The 26512-nt window shown below is 41.6% G+C and overlaps 1 protein-coding gene and 1 long non-coding RNA gene across 4 annotated transcripts in view; one reads left to right on the top strand and one right to left on the bottom strand.

Moving 5' to 3' along the window:
* The window catches only part of LOC134634983 (zinc finger protein 91-like), a 76965-nt gene that overhangs the window by 39251 nt on the left and 11202 nt on the right, over positions 1 to 26512 (top strand). The gene's annotated exons all lie outside the window — the stretch shown is intronic.
* LOC134634999 (uncharacterized) lies at positions 6396 to 9728 on the bottom strand. The gene is made up of 7 exons (XR_010094916.2): positions 9130 to 9728; positions 8365 to 8476; positions 7965 to 8053; positions 7702 to 7853; positions 7553 to 7585; positions 7064 to 7248; positions 6396 to 6608 (listed from the first exon to the last, which is right to left on the bottom strand). It is a non-coding gene; the product is annotated as an uncharacterized LOC134634999 (long non-coding RNA).

Below are 26512 nucleotides of genomic sequence, written 5' to 3'. Positions count from 1 at the left end.
GAACACAAAGTTGACTGATCAAACCAAAAAGCTTTAATGAGCAGCTGGATTTGTCTCGCACTAACTGGCTGAGTTAATGACAGTGGTGTGAAAAATTTAACAATAACCTGCAACACACCCAGTGAGCTTGATTTGAAGTGGGTTTAATAAACACATTGCAATGTGGAGAGAGCATCGCAGTGAAACACCAGGACCATCTCTGATTGTTGCCACCGCCCTTACATCTTATATACAGACACACAGGTATAGCCCCCCTGTGGCCCCTCTCACAGGGGGGCTCTACCTTCTCCCTCACAGAGAGAATTATGACCTTGTTTTCTGCTTGGCCGTCACCTAAAGATTTAAATCCCTGATAAGCAGAAGGAGTCTCACTATCTGTTTAACGTCTCCCATTACATTGGCCTCACTGTGTTAACATTCCAGATGCATGTAAACTGGTGACAGGAGTGCTCTTACTATATGTCTGTGAAGGTTCTCAGTCATCCAGGTCATTGTAGTCTAAGGAGCTTGGAAAGAAAAGAGTCTGGACTTCTTTGAGTTGCTTGAAGACGTTTCACCTCTCATCCGAGAAGCTTCTTCAGTTCTAAGGGTCAATGGTGGGGAGTGCCAGAATTAAACCTAGTGGGAGTTTTCCCCCAAAGAGGGACAAAGGACCCCCTGGTGATCCTCTAATCACATGAGCCAAGGTGTGAAAGCGGGTGTGGGTCCCAATCAGCCAAGGTTTCGGGTGAGCTCATTGTGAAACCTGGCCCCACCTTATCATGCGAATTCCTGAGGTCCGATGGCCCAGGATGTGAGTGGGCGTTAAGGCGTCTGGGGAGGGATCTCAAAACTGGATTATAGATGGCAGACAGTTGGTGTCGTAAACCACCGCCTCTGTTCAAAGATGGTCGCTCACAGTGGACGTAAATGGCTTCTTTCACTCCTCTTTCAAACCATCTGTCCTCTCTGTCCAAAATGTGAACGTTGGCATCCTCGAAAGAGTGACCTTTGTCCTTTAGATGCAGATGAACTGCTGAGTCTTGTCCCGTGGAGGTGGCTCTTCTATGTTGTGCGCTTGTGAAGTGGCTGTTTGGTCTCTCCAATGTAGAGGTCTGGGCATTCCTCGCTGCACTGTACAGCATACACCACATTGTTATGTTTGTGTTTAGGAGTTTTGTCTTTCGGGTGAACCAGTTTCTGTCTGTGTGTTGCTGGGTCTGAAGTACACTGGGATGTCGTGTTTGGAGAAAACTCTCCTGAGTTTCTCTGATACACCGGCTACATAGGGGATGACAATGTTGTTGCGTCTGTCCTTCTTATCCTCCCTCACTGGTGTCTGATCTTCTTTTCTGTGCCTCTTTGCTGACTTTATAAACGCCCAGTTAGGATAACCGCATGTTTTGAGTGCTTCCTTTACATGTGTGTGTTCCTTCTTTTTCCCTTCAGGCTTAGAGGGAACATGTTCTGCCCGGTGGTGTAGGGTCCTGATTACCCCAAGTTTGTGTTCCAGAGGGTGATGGGAGTCAAAGAGGAGGTACTGGTCCGTGTGTGGGGGCTTCCGGTAAACTTCAATGTTGAGGTTGCCATTCTCTTCAATGTGCACGGCGCAGTCCAGGAAAGGCAAGCAGTTGTCCTTTATGTCTTCCCTGGTGAACTTGATGTTTTTATCCACGGCGCTAATGTGCGCAGTGAAGGATTCCACTTCTTGTGTCTTGATTTTGACCCAGGTGTCGTCTATATATCTGTACCAGTGGCTGGGTACTCTCCCTTTAAAAGAGCCAAGAGCCTTTCTTTCCACTTCCTCCATGTAAAGGTTGGCTACAATAGGTGACACGGGGGAGCCCATGGCACAGCCATGTTTTTGTCTGTAGAAACACTTGTTGTATTTGAAATATGTAGTGGTGAGGCAGAGGTCTAACAGTGTGCAAATCTGATCGGGTGTGAAGTTGGTCCTGTCTTCCAAGGAGCTGTCTTCTTGTAGTTGTTTTCTGACAGTCTCCACTGCCTCCGTAGGTCTTTAAGTCCTTGTGTTGCTTTATCTTTTAGTAAAACTTTTCCTTAAAATCGCTTCATGAGAGACATCTGCTCCTTCGCAGTCCATGAAAAGTCTTGTGCACTCTCATTAAGGGTATTCTCACGAGACACTAGCTCTTACCCTCCACACATGTACATTTCAAATAAAGACATTTCAACACAAACTATACACACACACATACACACACACACACATACACTGATTGAAGAAAATAAGAACAACCCCAGGTTTCTCTTCAGCACTGTAGCCAGGCTGACAAAAAGTCAGAGCACTGTTGAGCCAACCATCCCTTTAACGTTAACTAGTAATGACTTCATGAACTTCTTCACAAATAAAATTTTTATCATTAGAGAAAAAATTACCAATAATCATCCCACAGATGTAATATTATCTACAGCTACTCTTAATACCATCAATGTTAAGTTAGACTCTTTTTCTCCAATTGATCTTTCTGAGTTAACTTCAATAATTAATTCCTCCAAACCATCAACATGTCTTTTAGACCCCATTCCTACAAAACTGCTCAAAGAAGTCCTGCCATTAATTAATTCTTCAATCTTAAATATGATCAACCTATCTCTAACAATCGGCTATGTACCACAGGCCTTCAAGCTGGCTGTAGTTAAACCTTTACTCAAAAAGCCATCTCTAGACCCAGCTGTCTTAGCTAATTATAGGCCAATCTCCAACCTTCCTTTTATATCAAAAATCCTTGAAAGAGTAGTTGTCAAACAGCTAACAGATCATCTGCAGAGGAATGGCTTATTTGAAGAGTTTCAGTCAGGTTTCAGAGCTCATCACAGCACAGAAACAGCTTTAGTGAGGGTTACAAATGATCTTCTTATGGCCTCTGACAGTGGACTCATCTCTGTGCTTGTCCTGCTAGACCTTAGTGCAGCGTTCGATACTGTTGACCATAATATCCTATTAGAGCGATTAGAACATGCTGTAGAATAGAATAGAATAAGAATAGAATAATCCTTTAATTGTCCCACAAGGGGAAATTTGGTTGTATCAGCAGCAAAAACACACATATACAAACAGAGCAGGACACAGAACAGAAGCACAATTTTTACATATTTACATCATGGACAAAAGTTACCAGAGCAGAGTACAGTACAGTTGTTTAAATTGGCGTACACATAGTGTGCAAATGGAGCAGGATACTGAAAGATGTTTAAATAGTTAAGAATATTTAGAATAATTAGAAAAGTGCAGATTGTTTATTGCACCTGTGCATTAAAAAGTAGACATGTAACTTCCAATAAGTTAGTGTATATGTAAGCTGAGAAAAGTAATGTGCAAGTTATAACAGTAGAAGTTGTTACAGCGCTGATGTAGACATCTGTGTTTGTTGGGAGCAGTTCTGATTGTACAGTCTGACAGCTGCAGGGAGGAAGGACCTGCGGAAACGCTCCTTCATGCATCTAGGATGCAGCAGTCTGTCACTGAAGCAGCTCTGCAGTTCAGCAACATTTACATGCATGGGGTGGGAGACTCTGTCCATCAGAGATGTTATTTTGGCCAGAGTCCTTCTGTCTCCCACCACCTGCACTGGGTCCAGGGTGCATCCCAGAACAGAGCTGGCCTTCCTGATGAGTTTATCCAACCTCTTCCTCTCAGCTGCCGATAAACCGCTGCTCCAACATACCACACTGTAAAAAATGACAGATGCCACCACAGAGTCATAGAAGGTCTTTAAAAGCGCTCCCTGTACTCCAAATGACCTCAGCCGCCTCAGCAGGTAGAGTCTGCTCTGACGCTTCCTGTAAAGAGCATCAGTGTTGTGGCTCCAGTCCAGTTTATTATTCAGGTGAACACCCAGGTACCTATAAGAGTCCACTATCTCAATGTCCACTCCCTGGATGTTCACCGGTGTCAGTGTGGTGGGTCTGCATCTCCGGAAGTCCACCACCAACTCCTTGGTTTTTCCGGCGTTGATCAGCAGGTGGTTCTGCTGACACCAGTCCACAAAGTCCAGAGTCCACTGTCTGTACTCTGAGTCGTCCTCACCTGTGATGAGGCCGACTATGGCAGAGTCGTCAGAGAACTTCTGTAGGTGGCAGCGTGGGGAGTTGATGGAGAAGTCTGCAGTGTAGAGGGTGAAGAGGAACGGTGCCAGCACAGTTCCCTGTGGGGCCCCCGTACTGCAGACCAGCGTGTCAGAGACACAGCCCTGTGACCTCACATACTGTGGACGTTCTGTGAGGTAGTCCAGTATCCACTGGGACATGTGGTGGTCCACTCCCGATAGCTCCAGCTTGTCCCTCAGAAGTCGTGGCTGGATGGTGTTGAAAGCACTGGAGAAATCAAAGAACATGATCCTCACAGTGCTTCCAGGCTTCTCCAGGTGAGTCAGAGCTCGGTGCAGGAGGTAGATGATGGCGTCCTCCACCCCAATGCCAGGCTGGTAAGCAAACTGCAGCGGATCCATAGAAGACCTCACCAGGGGGCGCAGATGGTTTAGAACCAACCTCTCGAGGGTCTTCATCAGATGCGATGTCAGGGCTACCGGCCTGTAGCTGCTGAGGTCCTTGGGATGGGAGGTCTTTGGTACCGGTACCACACAGGAGGTCTTCCACAGCTGTGGTACTTTCCCCAGTGACAGGCTCAGGTTGAACAGATAACCTAGGATGCCACACAGTTCATCTGCGCAGCACCTCAGGAGTCTGGAGCTGACGCCATCTGGACCTGCAGCCTTACGCAACTTGATCTTGCGAAGCTCGTTCCTCACTTGAAGTGCTGAGATGGAGAGAGGGGGTTTTGGGGGAGGGGTGTGTATGTTGGAGTCCACAGAAGCCGGGGGTGGGTGTAATGACTGGGAGCTGGGAGGTGTGAAGCTGAGAGGTGTGAAGTCCTGAGATGAAGGACAGGCAGTCCCTGAAGATGAAGGAGATTGCAGCAGGGGGGACGATGCTGTGGGAGGGGTGGGTGGTTGATCAAACCTATTAAAATATTTATTTAGGTCATTCACCCACCCCAAGTTTCCTGCAGCCTGGGGGGTTGGTTTTTGTCCTGAGATTGTCTTCAGGCTGTTCCAAACCCCTCTGATGTTGTCCTGTTGCAGCTGCTCTTCCATCTTCCTCCTGTAGTTTTCCTTTCCTTGCCTTATCTTCCATTTCAGCTTCTTCTGAACAACTCTCAGCTCCTGTTTGTCTCCAGATCTAAAGACTCTCTTCTTCTCCTTGAGGAGAGCCTTAATTTCAGGATTTATCCATGGCTTGTTGTTAGAAAAACACCGTACCTTTTTGATGGGTACGGTGTTGTCCACACAGAAGTTCATGTAATCCGTAATGCAGTCTGTGATGCTGTTGAGGTCATCCTCCAGGGGGCTGCAGAGGTTGTCCCACACAGTAGAACGGAAACAGTCCCTCAAGGCCTCTTCAGTCTCTGCCGACCATTTACTTACTGTGCGTTTCACTACTGGTTCTCTGTGTACTAGAGGTTTATACACAGGCTGGAGATGAACCAGATTGTGATCTGAGCCCTCCAGGGGAGGGAGAGGTGATGAGCTGTATGCCTCCTTGGTGTTGGCATACAATAAGTCCAATGTTTTATTGTCTCTGGTGTGGCAGGTAACATACTGGGTGAAGGTGGGGTATTAGGTATTAGGTATTACAGGTACTGTACTGCAGTGGTTTGTATCATATCTATCTAATAGACTCCAATTTGTACATGTAAATGGAGAGTCCTCTTCACCCACTAAGGTCAATTATGGTGTTCCACAGGGTTCAGTGCTAGGACCAATTCTATTTACATTATACATGCTTCCCCTAGGCAGCATCATTAGAAGACATAGCATAAATTTTCACTGCTATGCAGATGACACTCAGCTCTATCTATCCATGAAGCCAGGTAACACACACCAATTAGTTAAACTGCAGGAATGTCTTAAAGACATAAAGACCTGGATGGCCGCTAACTTTCTGCTTCTTAATTCAGATAAAACTGAGGTTATTGTACTCGGCCCTGAAAATCTTAGAAATATGGTATCTAACCAGATTCTTACTCTGGATGGCATTACCTTGGCCTCCAGTAATGCTGTGAGGAACCTTGGACCCAGATAGCAAGGAAACATTGAAACAATGTTGAGTCAATATCAGGCGACGTCATTGAAGCAACGTTGAAGTGTGACGTTGACCCAACATCACTCTTGCACCCATTTTTAACGTTGAAACAACGTCAGGTTTTGATGTTGAATCAATGTTGAAACCTGACATTGATTCGACGTTATATTTTCTAACACTGTTGACATTGAAACAATGTCAGATTCTGATATTGAAACACTGTTGAGATATGGTATTGATTTTCCACCTCTTTCGCACAGTTGCTTTTTATTGAAAAAAACAAAAAACCAAAAAAGGTCAATAGACATGTATCATTTGCAAAATACTTTATTAAAAGACAAAGTTTCCTATTTACATTTCTATGTTTCACGTCACTTTTTATTATTTACTCCGGGATGGGGATGGATGATGTGTGTCCTGCGCGCCACCCGTACGACCTGGAGCATATCTGAGCCATTTCTGGACTGCTTGAGCAAAGACCAACTCAGACATAGAGTTCGCCCCTACCTGCTGCGCCAGGCCATCTAGGACAAAAAAAAAATTGACAAACACACAAAAAAAGGGAATTAGAGCACATGAATAAGCTCTTGTTAATTGTCTTCAGCAGGGAGAAAGTATGTAAAGGCTGATAAACATGAAAGTCACCAGGCGGAAATCAGCAAACTGCCGCATTTGATTCCCAAAGAGCTATAAGCTGAAAATGCGATATGTCTTAGCATGGTGTGCCGTGTATCCTTTAAAAAAAAAAAGAAAACATGGGTCCTCGGGCTGTACAAAGTGTACAACCCGAGGACAAAACAAGCCGAAGACCAAAGACTCCATCTCCAGATTAACCGGACATGAAAGTCTTGTTATTAAGAAAGACAAAGTAATATAGCAAAAAACAGACATAGGAAATGTGAAACACACCCAGCACATCAATTGATCCCTTTATTGTTCACTTTAGGCTCATAAAACTACAATAAATGTTAAAACTTACCAAATATGCATCTGCACAGCGCTGTCTCTTTAAATGCCCTTTTTTTGCTTTGTCTGGTCCTTGGTATTTTTTCCCTGCCCAGTTGAGTACAGACGCCAGCTCCTTTGTAATGGCATAAACCATTACACAGCAGACTCGCACCTCCAGTGTGGTCCAGCAGCACCAATCAACGCAAAGCGTCTCACCTATAGACACATTTTAAGAGATGGAATTAGCGAGTCTCATGTCTTAAATGTGTATGCAAGTGCCTGTGTGTTTACTTCATGTAATTGATGATAGAAACATGTCATTTAGTTTTCCCTAAAGCCTGATTTTCAAGTCATACAAAGAATAAACCAAAGTATTGGCAGTGCAATGTATTTCTATTCCCTTTTGTTGGATATTCATTTGTTAGTTCTTGTAACTGCTAAAAGTGTTTACTAGTTTTTGCCTGTCACATATATTTGTTATACCATGTAAACTGTGAAATTCCAAGATTTTCAAACTTGCCTTGTAATAGTGGCTTCACAGAGTCTCTGGAATCTACAGAAAAAAAAAATCACAACAAGATGACATTCAGGAGTATAAATTAGGTTTTTTTTTTAGATAAGAGTACAATGACATTGTGATGCAGCTTTAAAACTTTTTTAAAAGCATACCATCTATAGGGAAGACATCAGACTCTGCATGCTGGGGAGATCGCAAAGCTGTGTCGGTTTGTGCCGGAGTGGCGAAAGGTGCCGGAAGCTGGGTGGGGCATTATGATGGTTGCTATCAGTGGGCTGGGGGGCAGACTGCGGAGTGATGAGGGCTGTTTAGAAAAAGATAATTTTTTAAGTATTTAAGAATACAGACAACTTGTCAAAAAAGTTTCCTCGTGTCAGACACATATGTACAAAGACACTAGACAGTATTTTATTACCTGGTATTTTCACTCGAGGGGCCTGGGGAAACCGTTTTTTTGTAGGCTGCTCATCCTCTGAGTCCGTATATGTGTACAGGGGATTTGGTCTAAAGAAAATAAATTAAAAACGGTCTTAAGTAATTTTAAATATGCTTTTGGCATATTGTTTCCTAAAGTTAGTTTGATTTCTAACAACACACACAGGAAACAGAGACGTGCAAGAAGGTACAGTATACAATGAATTTTTGAAGTGCACAAGTGTACACGGCTTTGCATTTTTAAAAAGTTTACAAACTTCCACTTTTTGGACTATATTATGTGGTGATATTGCAGTATGCAAGCACCACAGATATGTATAAAAGACAAGATCATAAATTCTTAACAATCAAAGATATGTTTGTGAATAAAAAGGTTTTACTTGTGCTTTCTTTTAAGACTGGTCTGGGTTTCTTCTTCGGACTGAAGGTCAGACGTATCACAGCGTTCACGTGGATATCTCTGAAGACTGCGTTCTGCTTCGTGAAATGTGCCTGGAAATACAAACACAATGTACGGCCAGACATACATTACGTGTGGACAAAAGGTGCAAACGCATAGAAAAATCAGCGGTTTCAAAAATACGCTGGTACGTGTGGACGTAGCCTTATTCATTATTCAAGGCACAAACGGAAAGTCATGTACGCGTGCAACTTAAAGTTAGGTGAGCGTGCAACGTACAGTCACGTGGGCATGCTGCGTGAGCTTTCAAACTGAGTCTAAAGTTTTCGTGTGCGCATTGAAGCGAGTGCTCTCCAATCATCAAAAGTAACAAAGTCATTGAACACGTTTATACAGTTAACTTTACGTTTATCAATCATATATCACAGATTTAGAATTTTTTGTAGTACTAAGCAACTACAGAGCGAAAGTCTGGGTCAAGCGCCGAGGCGACGGCAAGAACAAAGGAAACCTCGAAGCGTTAAAGCTAGCTTTGTAAGGGAATATAACGAAGAAATTATGAAACGAAAATGTTTTCTTTGTTGATATACTTTGTTCGCAGTGCAATTTATTTGTTGCCAGATTGTAAGAAGTAGACACAATTTAAAAAACTTGTTAATGTACAACATTAACAAGTTTTTTTTTACTGTTATTCAAATGCAAACATGGAAATACCGAGTAGGAAAAAAAAATCATTCATTCTTACCTTATACTAATCGTGGTGCGGGCCAGTGCAGTGCATGAACTGATGCCTTCTCCGGTCAATTCCGCTGAGAGTAAATTAAATGTCCCGCTCTACTGTAGAAGACAATGAATACCGGGGGAGGGGGGGGGGGGGGTGTACCAATGTGAGAGGGGTGCTGCGGAATAGTCCAAGTGATCGCTGCTTTAATTTCCCGGTCAACTATACATAAATTGCACGTAGACACGATTTTTTAAAGCTGGTGAACCACACCAAGGCATTGATAACAAATGAACAATAAATCTACTTTCTCTGGTACTTTATACCCGATCAGTTGCAATGCAATTTAATGCTCAACTACAAATCGATGGTTTTTGATGGTGACCGGAGCCGAATGATCGTCAACTATAAATAGACGTTTTCTCGATGTTGTTGTTGTCACCTGGTCGACTATAAATAGATCAAATATCAATGACAAAAAAACAACGGTGAATCAACATCGTTACAACGTCCCTATAGTAAGACCGTCGGTTTACCACAGTATTTCAATGTTGTTACAACATTGGCATTTCAACCCCGACCATATACGACGGTTCGGATGAAAAATCAACATAGATTCAATGTCGTCTTGCTATCTGGGGAGTCATTTTTGACCAGGACATGTCCTTCAACACACATATTAAACAAATATGTAAGACTGCTTTCTTCCATTTGCGCAACATCTCTAAAATTAGAAATATCCCGTCTCAGAGTGATGCTGAAAAACTAGTTCATGCATTTATTACTTCCAGGCTGGACTACTGTAATTCATTATTATCAGGATGTCCTAAAAACTCCCTGAAAACTCTTCAGCTAATCCAAAATGCTGCAGCAAGAGTACTGACAGGGACTAGGAAGAGAGAGCATATTTCTCCTGTTTTGGCTTCCCTTCATTGGCTTCCTGTTAAATCCAGAATTGAATTCAAAATCCTGCTCCTCACATACAAGGTCTTAAATAATCAGGCCCCATCTTATCTTAATGACCTTGTAGTGCCATATCACCCTATTAGAGCACTTCGCTCTCGCTCTGCAGGCCTACTTGATGTTCCTAGAGTATTTAAAAGTAGAATGGGAGGGCAAGCCTTCAGTTTTCAGGCCCCTCTTCTGTGGAACCAGCTTCCAGTTTGGATTCGGGAGACAGACACTATCTCTACTTTCAAGATTAGGCTTAAAACTTTCCTTTTTGCTAAAGCATATAGTTAGGGCTGGACCAGGTAACCCTGAATCCTCCCTTAGTTATGCTGCAATAGACGTAGGCTGCCGGGGATTCCCATGATGCATTGAGTTTTTCCTTTCCAGCCACTCACTATGTGTTAATAGACCTCTCTGCATTGAATCATATCTGTTATTAATTTCTGTCTCTCTCCCACAGCATGTCTTTCATCCTGTTTTCCTTCTTCACCCCAACCGGTTGCAGCAGATGGCCCCGCCCCTCCCTGAGCCTGGTTCTGCCGGAGGTTTCTTCCTGTTAAAAGGGAGTTTTTCCTTCCCACTGTCGCCAAAGTGCTTGCTCATAGGGGGTCATATGATATGATTGTTGGGGTTTTCTCTGTATTTATTATTGTGCTATCTACTGTACAATTTAAAGCGCCTTGAGGCGACTTTTGTTGTGATTTGGCGCTATATAAATAAAATTGAATTGAATTGAATATACATACATATACATACATATATATATGAAATTATGTAACTTATTATAAATCAGTCATCCACATCAAAAATTCACACAGAGCACTTTAACAGCATTTACAAGACATTTCTCGGACAACATCAGGGCTTCTCCTCCAGAGTAACTTCGCTCTAGCCCTGTAAACCCTGTTTAGAGAATAAAATTAGTATTAATGTCATGTTAAGTCTTGGCTCTGCTTGGAGCCTGCATCCACACCGCAATTACCTAGAAACCAAAATCGGTGAGTAAATACAAACTTCACTCTTACAAACAACTGTAGGTTATAAGAGTAATAAGCCATCCAACACCACAGACAAAAGTGTGCCATATGCAATTTATTTCCCCATTAATTAAAAACACTACTGTTGCCATAATTTGCCCGAACCATGGATCATCCCATGTGTTTAATTAAAACTACTGTAACCAGTAACTTTTCTTAAGTAATGTCACTCACTTGTTTTCACACTTTGAGCTCAACAATGGTATGATAATGAGCCCCACACTAACATGTTCTGTAATCACTGCACAACCTGCTTTATTTCACTCATGTCTGCCTGTGTGATGCCGAATGCTCCACAAAGACCCTCAGAAAAAACATTAGCAGTGAAGCATCCGGAGGTCCGGTCTGGATCAACAGATTTCTTTCAGGTGAAACAACATGCTGTAGGGGTTAGAACCTGCCATGCAGTGCTGCAGTCACTGCTTCTGGCTTCAATTAATAACTGATGCTTACATGGTTTGAAATCAGACTTAAGAGTCACTACCTTTGTTCATTTTCCCCACATCATATTTACTGGTTGCCCACAAGTGCTTCAGAATATCAAACAATTCTGGAAAGTCTGGGGCCAACCAGCATACTTCCACCTGCTAAATACACAGAGAAATTTCCCCCTTTTTTATTAGCAGCTGCACAGTTCACACAACACAAATGTTCACAATTTAAAGCTTCCTAAACACTTCATATCAATGTTTCATCACTGGAATGTGAATTTCTTCCCCAGGTCTGTGCTTTTTCACTCATTTTTCATTTTCACAGACCCAATCATTTCATTTAGCTTTTCTCCTTTTTTTTTCTCCAAAAGTAAACGTGTAACATGTTGCCGTGTATTTCACGACACAAGTTTGTTCTTATGTATTCAGAGTGTATATCTAAAGTGTACTCATACATCAGAAACAGCAAACTCAACCCGCTGCTACATCTTATTCACTTGTTTTATAATCCAGTCATCCTTCCCTGAGCTAGTAACAATCAACTAATTTGCATATCAGCTATTAACCCACTAAGTTAACAGGATGACAGAAATGCATGTTCAAAATATTAACACAAAAGAGAATTTCCTTCATACAATAAATTACTTGTGCTGCACCAATGTCTATTTGAGATGTCTATGTGAGTGCACATGAGTGCCTGTGTGTGCGCGTACCTGTGTGTATGTGTAAGTGCACGTGAGTGAGTGTGCATGTGGGTGTGGGTACGTCGTAACAGTCAAAGCACTGTGTGTGTCTCTGTGTAAGTGACTTCCTGCCTGTGATAAAAGTAATCTCTTTACCCAAGCTACCCCAAATTCTTCTACAGAACATAGAAAATAGAGTTAATATATTACAAACACTGAGACCCCCACTCTGCATCCACTGGGTCATTGGCCTCTTGTTGTCTTACATTTACAGATAAGGTGGAGAGTCTCCTGCAAACCTACTTCTAAGTTGTAACAATTATGAGTTTCTCAGGTACAAGCATCAGCATCAGCAATCCCCAACTGCAGCTTCCTGTCTCCTTTTATGACAGGCAGGCCCCCAGTGTCCATAAATTCCTTTCCCTCTAAACAATTACACACACTCTCAGGCCTACAGCTAAGCCAAACTAAAACACACAGACAAATCCTTCCCTATTCCTCTCATCTACTACTGGACCCTCTTATCTAAGTAATTAAGGTGGACGCTACAGCTTTAAGCAGCTGCGCGCGCTCCCGCGGACGGCAATCACTTCTTGGCACAACACCTGGAGCTAAGGAAACTGCAGGATCTAGGACTGAGCAGCTCCCTCTGCAGCTGGATCCTTAACTTCCTGTCTGACAGACGCCAAGTGGTCAGGCTGGGCAGCACCACCTCATCCCCCATCGCACTGAACACTGGTGCTCCACAGGGGTGTGTACTGAGCCCTCTCCTGTACTCACTCTACACCTACGACTGCACGGCCACTAGAAACTCCAACATCATTGTGAAGTTTGCGGACGACACTACAGTGGTGGGTCTTATTACCAACGGTGATGAGACGGCCTACAGGGAGGAGGTCAGCGCCCTGACCCACTGGTGTCAAGACAACCATCTCACCCTCAACGTCGCAAAGACAAAGGAGTTGATAGTGGACTTCCGGAGGTGCAGAGAAGTACACACCCCCATCACCATCAATGGCGCTGCTATGGAGAGAGTGAGCAGCTTCCGCTTCCTTGGTGTACATCTGGCTGAGGATCTTACGTGGTCAGTACACATAAAAAAAACAGTGAAGAAGGCGCAGCAGCGCCTCTTCTTTCTCAGGAGACTGAAAAGATTCGGCATGAGCCCCCGCATCCTCAGGACCTTCTATCGCTGTGCCATTGAGAGCATCCTCACTGGATGCATCACCACCTGGTACGGCAACAGCACCGCTCACAACCGCAAAGCTCTCCAGAGAGTAGTGCGGTGCTCTGAACGGATAATTGGAGGTGAGCTTCCCTCCCTCCAAGACATCTACAGGAAGCGGTGCCTGAGGAAAGCGGGGAGGATCATCAAGGACTCCAGTCACCCCAGCCATAAACTGTTCAGACTACTACCATCAGGAAGGAGGTTCTGCAGTATCCAGTCCTGTACCAGCAGACTGAGAGACAGCTTTTTCCATCAGGCCATCAGACTGCTGAACACGTCATAGACACCTCACCCTCACTACTGGAACTTCAACATTATGCACTCCATACTGTACATTAATGCCACTGTTTTGCACATACCAACCTCTGTATATTTTATATATCTTATTTTATTGTTTTACTCTATTTCATTTGTAAAATATGTATATACATACACACACACACACACACACACACACACACACGTAGAAAAACATATTTAGTATACACATCCAGTAATGCATATACTCTTATATATTGTACATATATTTATTACTTCAGATTTAGCCATTCTTATATTTTGCTTGTTTTACGTTATTGTATTTTTGCATAACTCTGTTGCTTGTGAAGCTCGCACACAAGAATTTCACTCTCATGTACTGTACCAGTGTACCTGCACATGTGATGTGACAATAAAAGTAATTTGATTTGATTTGATTTTGATTTGATTTAAGGGGGCAAAACAATCGCATGAGTGCTGCTGTTTGCTGTCAATCACATGACCACTTAAAGACAAAGCAACAAGGTGATATATACCAGTTTTTAAATTGTGTTGGTAGGCCATGTAAAACCAGAGTCATGATGAACAATATATACGCGGCGTTTTTTTCCTTAATAGTTTCGTCACGTTTACTGTCTAAGGAGAGCGCAGCAAGACCTCTCTGCTTATGAGAGAAAAAACAGAACTTTTAGGAGTGACGGAGAGAGAGACAGATAGAGGAAAAGAGAGACAGTGAGTTTTGAGATGTGAGAAATTTGTCACGTTTAGCGTGTTTGGAGTGTGTAGTTAATGTGTTGTTTTGTGTAGTTGTGTGTAGTGTTGTGGATAGTTTTGTGTTGTGTGTGAGAACAATGAGGCGACTGCTGTCTCCAGGTAGAAACAAGAGTGATACACCTGCAGGTATCAGATTTTGAAATTTTGATTTTGAAATTGACAATTTATATTTTTCCATTTAAAGTTATGAAATATGATTAATTAAACATGTTTGTGGTTGTTAAAGTAAAAAAAAACACTTTATCTACTCTGATTTTAGATCAATTGTGTTAATACAGTATGTCAAAATGAAAACATAACTGTAAATTCAGACACGTGAGGTTGTGCTGAAAAGAATGACATCAAACAAAGCAAAGTAAATCGTTTTTAAAGGTAAAATGTGGAGGGAAAATAAAAGTAGTTAAAAATGGCCAATTATACCCTGGACCCCAGAGGGTTTAACTTTTTTTTAAAGTAACAAAATAGTTACTTTTCAAGTAATTAATTACTTTTAGAATAGTGTAACTCAGTTAATAACTCAGTTACTTTTTTGAAGAAGTAACTAGTAACTATAATTAATTACTTTTTCTAATTAACTTGCCCAACACTATTCATGATAAGGAAACTTAATACAGAGAAATGTGATTCCTGTGGAGAAGAGGAAACTCTAGAACATGATATATTACAATGATTCAAAACCTCAGTAACATAAAAATGAAACTGGATCTTATTGATTTACTGCAAAAAGACTCAAGAAGTGAAAGTGATCAGGCCTTATTCCAGTTCTGAAAAGAGAGTAAATTGTTGCTGGTCGACGTTTCAATTCACACTCCACACCAGTTGGTGGCGGTAATGCATCATTTTGGTGTTTGACAACCGCCAATAAACCCTGTACAGAAGAAGAAGAAAATGGTGAATTTGGATGATAAAACAAACTACACCAACATTTGGATCGATTTCTGCATCGATCTGCCCACCCTTGTCTCCTGGATCGTAGCTGAGATCAGCGTGAACCACGTGGGTCTCTGCTCCCTGATCTGTTTCCTGTGTTTGGAAAGAGTTCCAGCTTCATCGAGGAGTTTCTCTCGGTTTGTGGGCTCATCTAAAGGTAAGCACCGAGCTAACTTTACTGTGAGTTCAGTTCATGTTGAGTTTAGGTCCTGAATGAGGTCTTCTGCTGCTCTCCTCGGTGTCTGTTCACAGTTTATTGTGAACACGTTGAGAGAAGAGTGAGAGAGTGTTTGGAGAAAAACACCAACTAATTATTAGCTCAGTGGTTCCCAAACTTTTTTTTTGCTGGGCCCCCCTTTGTTTTACAAGAAAAATGTTCGCCCCCCCCCCCCCCCCATTTAGTAAACAATTAAGCAAATAGAAGTAATCTGCAATAAATTACAGGTAGTAAGAAAATAAACTACTAAGTCTTTTACGATTGAATGTCGTCAGCACGTAAACGGTGTTTCGAATCACCGAAAACGGAGATTTTTTTTAAACTCCTTTTTTTCCGCTTAGGTGTGGACGAGGAATACAGAGTTCGTCAACCAACGTCAAAGGTATGTGCCTTTTTTCACATCACGCTGTGAGCACGTTATTGTTTACATGAGATGAATTGCAGAATGGGAGAACTTTTTGACATGGGCGCACCGGTACGCCTAACTTTAAAAATGTAGGCGTCCTGGCACAAAAGTTAGGCACACTCAAATTTTTCAACCACATCACTTAACACCACAGTTTTACATGTGCACCTTCTTTGGGGGAGGGGGGGGGAAGTCCATACAGACAGTATTCATTTCTAAATTATTAACTAACACACCTGTGTGCTTTGTCAATATTGTAGAAAATGTTAAACTTAATCATCACATCGGCCTCCTCTGACGACCTGTTTGCTGCTGCATGCTGCTGAAAGGCAGTGGGGAGAGGGGACACTTGGGCATTTATTGCAGCATATAATGTGTTTTCTGGATACACTGCTGCTTTTTCAGCATTCAAAGATTGATGGCACCGTGTCAGAGCTGGCTATGAATTTCAGATCAGGCCTTAACTTGACAAAAAAGTTATCAATCGTTCTTTTCATCTTTTCTTATTACCCACAGCTACATCCACTTCTGTCAGGGCCTAGGCTGCTCACTAGGGCCGGGTATCATCACTGATTTCTATAATCGATTCAGTTCCGGTTCTCAAAGTCCTGATTCGATTCAACTTAGCCTCAGACAGTCAGAAATATTATAATTCTGATCATTTATCAGTACTGATACATGTGAGACTTCATCAGAATTGTGAACATCACAGCAGGTGCCTTTGTGTGTAAGTAACTGAGAATAAAACACAGAAAAACATGAAGGAGATTTTCCTGGTCTGGCTTTTTATAGCAGATAACCTTAAAAATATTCTGCAATGTTCTGCAATTTTGCATAATTTTAAGAAGTTTAAATTTCTTCAGTATTGAACAGCAGAAATTAGGCTTTCTTGTCCGAGGTCATTTAAGTGAAAAAAGAAAAAGACAGCGCTGTAAACAACGGTAGACTGGTGGGTAATAAGCGAATGAATAATGCAGAAAGAAGCGATTTGAGACGGGAAACTGTTCTTGAAGTACAGAGAGAGAGAGAGAGGGAGCTGTGTATGAAGTGTGATTTTTATCGTGGTGGAAGCAAAACAGCAAAAGTCAGAGGGAATTCATGACGACATTGATCAAATGTGAAGCCTAGTTTGCTGCTTCTTTTGCTGCTGGCTCGGCAAATTTTGGTTGTAGAGAGACAAAACCTGCAGCTCAGAATCAGCGCAAAAAAGCCGGAAACACAGAGCGGTCCCGACGCATCAGAATCGCTAAGCTCCGACAGCGTGTCAGTGTTCGGGCCGTGGGGTGAGAAAGCCGAGAAAGACAAAGCTGATTCTGATGCGTCGGGTCCGCTCTGTGTTTACGTCTTTGTGTGGAATCCGTTAATGAATCGATATTCAAGCTACTCACCTCTCTCTTCCACCTGCACTTTCAACTGGACCAGGGCCAATCAGAGAGGTCCCGCCCCTGACTATCTCTGATTGGTTTAGTCCACGATAGGGGCATAATGTGTATCTGTTGTTGACCACACGGAGAGTTGCAGAGATTTTATTTTTTTATTTTTTTTTTGTTACCCGAAAATATTTGGTCACACCTGTGACCAAAATATTTGGTCACACCTGTGACCATATTTTCTAGTCTCTGGCTTAGAATGAAGTTGGTTTGCAAACATATTCAGTGATGCTTCATCTCCTGCTTTGCGTTTGTGTGGGAGCCCCGTGCTAGCAGTGTCCAAGCATTGTTTCTCTCCCCCCCCTTTAGTCAGCTGCTGTGGATGAACACATGAGAGGAAGTGAACTCCTACAAAGTCTCATTTTAATGAGTCTGGCTGCTGTAAAGTGATGCACAGGAAGATGTTAACAAAAACTAATGAAACAGAGATGAAAGTAAACAGTGTTCATATTTGAAAGCACAGAGAATAAAAATATATTGTGCTGGTTAATGTGCAGCTCTTGGTGATTTGGGAGAATCATGTTTTTAATCATGTTGTGGATTGAATGTTGGGTTTTATTTTATTTTATCTTCAGAAGTTTTTCCCGCTTGTGATTGTTCAGATTGATTTGTTGGGTTGACTTGAATTATGTGAAGGTTTAAAGTAGGGGTGGGCAATATAAACGATATACAATAGGAACGATATAAATTTGGCCAACGATAGAGATTTTGACTATATCGCTCTATCGCGATAGCGCATGTTGATGATGTCATCAAGCTGCGCCTGTTTTGGTCAAAAGCATCGCAGCGGCTACAACCACTGGTCGTGTCCAAATTCATGGGCTGCCTCTTCCTGAGGCCGCATTTGTAGACCGATTACGTCACAGCGACGCGCCGAAGGCTGTCCAAATTCATAGGCTGCTCCGAATGCAGCCGACAAATGGGTCCTCATTTTCTCCGAATTTGAGGATGGGTCTGATGTATCCTTCTTTGCCCACCATATCCCAGAATTCATAGCGCGGCCCAGCCAAACTCTAGTTTCCGGTAATGGCGGCCGGTACTACGTTTTAAAATTACTCTTATTAATTTTTCTGGGTCACAAAATAAACTTTTAACATATTTTCAGGCGAGAAAGTAGCTGTGTAAACATCAAATATCTGCTCGGTTTATCAAGATATCGCATATTTGGAAAAGTGCTTCGACGTTTTCGGAGATGTCTGTTACCCACCAGCTCGATAGCTAGCCGGGAGCTCGAGGGTCACTGAAGCCGCCGAGAACGGCACAACTCCCGGCACAACTCCCGGCACATCATTTTCAGATCACCGCGGACTTTCGCTACTCGGGTATATAAGTACCTGAGACAACCTAAAAATGTTATTGTTGGGCTTTTTCAGTGTTTTGTTTGTTCGTGAGTAAATCGGTTTGGCTGAGATTAAAGTTATTAGATTAGATTAGATAAAATAAAACTTTATTAATCCCCCGAGTGGGTTCCTCCTTGGTTTTTATACAGCTGACTAAACGTCAAACAGAAAACTGATTAAACAGAAGTGTGAGACAGTCGAGAATTTACGCCAGTGTACTGTTATATTTTACATAGCAAGGAGCAGACGGCCGAGTTTATTAAACTCCACCGAGACAGCGGTGACGTTAATCAGAAGGCTAGACCGTCCAATTTCACTGCCGTTTACTTCCGGCCTACCCGACCGTCTGAGGACCCGGCCCACTTAGATTGCGAAGGCCCGGTCCTCAGGAGGATGCAGCCCATGAATTTGGACACGACCATTATCATCTGCAAATTATGCCGGGCGACAGTCATAGCAAAGAAATGAAGCACTTTTGAAATAGTGGGAAAGCCAAAAACTGCGCTTCCTCCACTTCCGTAACATTGATTCATTAATGTTGAATTCTCTCACAGCTGTTCTGTTCCCATGTTGTGGCAGTATATTAATAACTAGCCTCGTATTGTGCATGGATTATCTCAGTTGTTCTCCGGACTGAAGTTTGGCCCGTGTATAGCATCCTGCTATGCGGTTGTATTTGTCCCTGACCACCAGAATCACTCACCTTAACTTTTATCGAGTGGAAAAAAAGTTGCCGTTCATCCTCCAGCTTCACTGTGCTAATGTTATGCTAACATAGCTGTGTCGCTAGCAATCATGTAGCACAACATTATATAGGCTACGAGGTAGTCCAACTTCAGTAACCCTGCAAACGCCACTGCTGTTTAGTTTTCTGTCTTCATTTATGTTGGAAGTGGTAGCAGAGCTGTACGTTTTAATTAGTTTCAAAAATCTCTCAGTCAGAACATGGTATGTCATGTTTAGGTGGAAACTAGCGAGCTGACTTCCTGTTAACATCTAACTCTGTTAAATTGAATAAATTCTGTTTTCATGGATGTTAAACTTAATTGTTACACCTGATAAAGCAGCAACACTGATGATTTAATTAAAGATGAAAGAATTTAGACCGTTTTTAACTCTTAGTGTTCGTTTGACTTTGGGACCTGAAGCGGATGGAGTTTTGGACCCAGATTACTCCGCGAAGCTTCTCACTATGACAGTCGTAATGCTCTGACAATCCATCAAGCAGTGCGGCTTACCAAAGTTGTACTAAAACATTTTTTAACAGATTTCTGCACGCCAAAATCGGTTCGAGGTCAGTAAGCACAACCAGAATTCATACATAAGGCACACTCTCGATTTTTGAGAAAATTAAAGGATTTTAAGTGTGCCTTATAGTGTAGAAAATACGTTATACAGAAGAAAATTATATATCGCGATATCAATTTTAGGCCATATCGCCCAGCCCTAGTTTAAAGCTACACTTCCCCCAAAAAGAATAAACTATAATATTGAAGAATGTAATAATTATGGAGGACCACAAGAGCCACGCGCATCGAAATAAAAATTTCTGTGCTTTAATAATGAATTGTAGAATAAATTCTGCAATTGTAAATTCATTTTTGAATTCCAATTTAATAAACTGCATTTCAAAATTCTTTTTCCAATTGCATTTCAAAATCCTTTTTCCAATTGCACTTTAATAAACTGCAGTTCAAAATCCTTTTTCCACCTGCAATTTAATAAACTGCAGTTCAAAATCCATTTCCCTTTCCTGTTCGCTCCGGGATTAGCTGCTGGATTAGCTGCTGGATTAGCTCTTCGATTAACAACTTGCTGGAGGCTATTCAAATTAACCACACCGTGGGATGTAAGGAGCTCTCTGATTGGTTGGTCAGACACAGGCTGTCTGCCAGCCTGGATTTTTCTAGCTCATAGCTTCGCCCTGCTACAAAGCGTGTGTGCTTGTACAAAGGCCGTTCAGCGTCGGGATTTACACTCGGCTCGACACGGATATGTGAAGAATGAAGGGACCCTGCAGCGAAACGGAGAGCCCAACCTCTGACTGAGTGCCTGTCTACACAGTCTGACCACCTGTTGAAGGTAAGGTGCTAACGTGGCTAACGCTAGCATCACCGCACGTAGCCCCGTTATTTTAAGGACATCTTAGCTTATGAACATTTTACATCACAGCTGTACGAGCTCGCTGCGTGTTTTGTAAGCTGCTGTGCTCTTCACAAATAAAGCTGGAAGCAGCTAAGACTGTTAGAACCAGCACTGAGGCCTGTTACATTTATACAGTGTTAGAGCAATGGCTGCAACCTACAGCCTTTAAACTAGCGATTACAATGCTGACAGTAAACTCGTCAGTCCAGATGTTACCACATTACTCTGTGGTACTTAGAGTTAAAACAACTGAGACAGGCTGATTAAAATAACAGCTGTCAGTACTCATTCCTTATATCAAGACTGGAGATCACACTACTGATTTCAGTTCATTTAATATGTGAGTGCACAGATTCATTCTCAACTGGACATAAATGATGATCAAAGGTTGTATATATGATGAATTCATCAAATCCCAGCCTCTAACACAGTGCGCTGAATCTTAGCTTTGAATGTCCAGTATATTCTAATCAGTGCAATGTAAGCATTCACTGAACCTATAGTATCTACACCTGTGTGGCAAATGTGTGGTAAAGATACAGATAATGAAATTTAATTATTAATACAATATACATCATGAAAAATGAAAGCTGAAATTGATTGTTTAGTACTTTTCTCTGTATGCTCTGTGATTATAAAGGCCTTAAATTCTGTGATATATACTGTAAATGATTTTCACAGAGGTCTTAAAGTACTTAAATCACTGCTGATAGTCTGGTTGTTTATATTTTCACATCTTTTTGTCTATAGGGCTGTTTGATGACGATTTGGACTCCTCTGGGAGATGAGGACACACCCACATCTGTTCCATACTGCAGCCATTGATGGTGTTACGGCTCTGAGTCAGCTTTGGGCCATCAGACGCACACACTGGAAAACCAGCACCTGGACTTCATGCAGGAGAGACGGCCTCAGTGATGGACTCTGGATCCTCTACTTTACCTCTAATCTCTTTCTTCTTTAACACACAATTAAAATCACTCCAAAAGAGTGTAAACTTACTGAGGAAGTCTCTAACTTGTACACATTTGTACTTTTACTTGTTTTATGAGTTATTTTTAAGAAGAGTAAAGTTATTCAAATAAAGTTGTTATTCTTCTGTATTTATTCTTTTGTATCATGTACCACAGTCATACTGAACTTTACAGACCTGGTGAATTGGAGAAAACAAAGATCACACACACACACACACACACACACACACACACATATATATATATATATATATATATATATATATATATATATATATATATATATATATATATATATATATATATATATATATATATCATTCAGCTTCAGCAGTATTTCTATTCATCTTATGAATTCCAGTCTAATGTCAATTCACTGAGTTCAGTTTTGGTCTTAAACTCCAGAGAATACCACCTGGTTCAACAATCTTTCTATCTGCTTATTGGCAAAATGTTTTCTTCTTTCAGAAGAACATTCTTCTGAAAGAAGAAAACATTTTGGGCTCAATTTCAGCCTCAGGCAAAATTGAGCCCAAAGAAACAACAACAAAGTTTAGTTCCTCTGGATTTTCCATGGAAAATTGTTTTATCACTCATCCAGGTGACTTCTCCAGTGTCACGGATGACTGATGAATGTATCTCCCACTGGAAACCATTGTGTCCAGTTAAAGTCAATCGACTTTTTTTTAAGGAGAGTTGTTAGATGCTGTGCTCATGAGGACAATGGGTTTTAACTTGCAGCACAACACAAAGCTGCCATACTGGATCAACGATCAAAACACTTAATTGAGCAGAATTAAGGCAAAATGTAATATCCTCATATGACACATCACACATGATCCAGCATTGTTCTAAGAATGCAAACTTTCTTATTGGAAGTTTTCACAGCTGCCAGAAAGGGACAGATTTCTGGCTGGTCTTAATGAGTGGTCGTTGCTCTCTCGTTTTCTCTGGAATTGCTGCACAGAGGATGTAACACCCATGATAAGCACTGAGGTTTGTCCTTTCCTTGTCAGAAATCAGCAATACTCAGCTTCCAGCTAAGGAAAAGTGGAACCAGAAGATATTCAAATGCATCTTTCCACAGCTGCTGATGAATTCTACAAAAAACAAAGTTTGTTAAAAACATTTGCAGGTGAATCACCACTGATTTATCAGTGACATCCATTTACTCAAAAATTACTGACAAGTGGATAACTAGGATATATATATATATTTCAAAAATGTCCTGTACAAAATGGAACTGTATATGACAAATGTGGTGTGGTGCTTGTGGAATTTTTAACAAGGACCCTACAAAACTTTACAGTACTCATGCTGCCAAACTTTTGACAGCTAGGTGTGCAGTAGGGCTGGGTATCGTCACTGATTTCTAGAATCGATTCATTTCCGATTCACAAGGTCCCGAATCGATTCGATCCACGATTCGATTCGATTCGATTCGATTAAATTCGATTTGAATCTGGGAAATTTTGACAGTCAGAAATATTATAATTCAGATCAGTACATTGACATATTTTTGTATCTATAAAAAGGAAGCAGACACACGCAAGACTTTATCAAAGGTGTGAGCGTCACAGCAGATGCCTTTGTGTCAAAGTAGCTGAAGATAAAACAGAAAAACATGAAGGTGGTTTTCCTGGCCTGGGATTTTATAAAAATATTCTGCAGTACATCAAAAACGAAAGAAAACCATTAATCAACATATGAACGTTACCTCTGACGTTACAGCGGTTTTATTAGAGACACGACTAAGCGTTTTGCATTTTGCATAATTTTAAAAAGTTTAAATTTGTTCAGTATTGAACGGCAGAAATTAGGTTTTCTTTTCGGAAGTATGTAAAACGAAAAAAAAAAAAAAATAACAGCGGCCGACAGCGCTGTAAACAACAGTAGAGTTGTGCATAACAAGCAAGCGAATAATGCAGAAAACAGTACAGAGAGAGAGAGAGAGAGAGAGCTGTGCATGAAGTGTGATTTTTATCGTGGGTGAAGCAAAACAGTAAAAGTCAGAGGGAATTCATGACGATGTTTACGTGAAGCGTAGGCTGGATCTTCTTTTGCTGCTGGTTCAGTCAATATTGTTTGGAGAGAGATAAAACTAACAGCTTTAGAATCAGCGCAAAAAGGGCGTGAACACAAAGCGCTACCCGCCGAAATATCAGAATCAGCGAGCTGTCGGCATTCAGCACCGACCGTGACCGTGCAGTTGTTGTGCAGAAAGTGATTGCCGTCTGCGGGAACGCGCGCAGACACTTAAAGCTGCAGCGCCCGTCGGGTGAGAAAGGCGACATCTCACTGATTCTGATCCGCGGGTCCGCGCTGTGTGTTTACGTCCTTGTGCAGAATCCGTGTACCTGCTCTCATTTACTGTCTTAGCTGTTTGGTGGTTGTTGAAATTTTGTGAGGTTTCACCTGAGATTCTGACGTTTCGGGCAAAATAAATTTATATTAAAAAATCGATTCAGGATTTTAATGAATCGATTTCACGTTATCCAAGCCAGAATCGATTTTAATCGATGAATCGATTATTAAAACCCACCCCTAGTGTGCAGTTCCTGCTTTAAATGCATTCAAAATCTAAGTGATAAGAGGCCAGAAATGTTTGAACTCGCTTATGAACCTACATCACTGAGGCCGTCTCTCCTGCATGAAGTCCAGGTGCTGGTTTTCCAGTGTGTGCGTCTGATGGCCCAAAGCTGACTCAGAGCTGTAACACCATCAATGGCTGCAGTATGGAACAGATGTGGGTGTTCCACATCTGTTCCATTTGGACGATTTGGACTCCCAGAGGAGTCCAAATCGTCATCAAACAGCCCTATAGACAAAAAGATGTGAAAATATAAACAACCAGACTATCAGCAGTGATTTAAGTACTTTAAGACCTGTGTGAAAATCATTTACAGTATATATCACAGAATTTAAGGCCTTTATAATCACAGAGCATACAGAGAAAAGTACTAAACTGAATCAATTTCAGCTTTCATTTTTCATGATGTATATTGTATTAATAATTAAATTTCATTATCTGTATCTTTACCACACAGGTGTAGATACTGTAGGTTCAGTGAATGCTTACATTGCACTGATTAGAATATACTGGACATTCAAAGCTAAGATTCAGCGCACTGTGTTAGAGGCTGGGATTTGATGAATTCATCATATATACAACCTTTGATCATCATTTATGTCCAGTTGAGAATGAATCTGTGCACTCACATATTAAATGAACAGAAATCAGTAGTGTGATCTCCAGTCTTGATATAAGGAATGAGAGAACTGACAGCTGTTATTTTAATCGGCCTGTCTCAGTTGTTTTAACTGTAAGTACCACAGAGTAATGTGGTAACATTTGGACTGGCGAGTTTACTGTCAGCATTTTAATCGCTAGTTTAAAGGCTGTAGGTTGCAGACATTGCTCTAACACCGTATAAATGTAACAGGCCTCAGTGCTGGTTCTAACAGTCTTAGCTGCTTCCAGCTTTATTTGTGAAGAGCACAACAGCTTACAAAACACGTAGCTAGCTCGTACAGCTGTGATGTAAAATGTTCATAAGCTAAGATGTCCTTAAAATAACGGGGCTACGTGCGGTGATGCTAGCGTTAGCCACGTTAGCAACTTACCTTCAACAGGTGGTCAGACTGTGTAGACAGGCACTCAGTCAGAGGTTGGCTCTCCGTTTCGCTGCAGGGTCCCTTCATTCTTCACATACCCGTGTCGAGCCGAGTGTAAATCCCGACGCTGAACGGCCTTTGTACAAGCACACACGCTTCGTAGCAGGGCGAAGCTATGAGCTAGAAAAATCCAGGCTGGCAGACAGCCTGTGTCTGACCAACCAATCAGAGAGCTCCTTACATCCCACGGTGTGGCTAATTTGAATAGCCTCCAGCAAGTTGTTAATCGAAGAGCTAATCCAGAAGCTAATCCAGCAGCTAATCCCGGAGCGAACAGGAAAGGGAAATGGATTTTGAACTGCAGTTTATTAAATTGCAGGTGGAAAAAGGATTTTGAACTGCAGTTTATTAAATTGCAATTGGAAAAAGGATTTTGAACTGCAGTTTATTAAATTGCAATTGGAAAAAGGATTTTGAACTGCAGTTTATTAAATTGCAATTGGAAAAAGGATTTTGAACTGCAGTTTATTAAATTGCAACTGAAAAAAGGATTTTAAAATGCAGTTTATTAAAGTGCAATTCAAAAAAGAATTTACAATTGCAGAATTTATTCTACAATTCATTATTAAAGCACAGAAATTTTTATTTCGATGCGCGTGGCTCTTGTGGTCCTCCATAAATAATGTCTTCCTGTGTCAAACACAGCTGCAGTCAAAGCCAGGAAGGAAAGCACTGAAACCACTGATCAAAGCTCGTTAATCAAAGACCGCTGACCAATTCACAAAGAATTGTGGGGTCGCTGCAATCACAGCATTTGATCAATGAGCTTTGATCAGTGGTTGTTGATCAATGGTAATGAGAATATGCATATTAATGTTCAATAACTGACCTCCCAGCCCATTGTTCCTTCAGGGGTGCTAGTTTCAGTCATTATGCAAATGTACTGTTGAGGACTGCAGGGAAACCTGCAGTCAGCTGAGACTGAAGA

Source organism: Pelmatolapia mariae, linkage group LG9 (assembly GCF_036321145.2).
Source record: "Pelmatolapia mariae isolate MD_Pm_ZW linkage group LG9, Pm_UMD_F_2, whole genome shotgun sequence".
NCBI lineage: Eukaryota > Metazoa > Chordata > Actinopteri > Cichliformes > Cichlidae > Pelmatolapia > Pelmatolapia mariae.
This window is presented reverse-complemented; position numbering and strand designations above follow the sequence as displayed.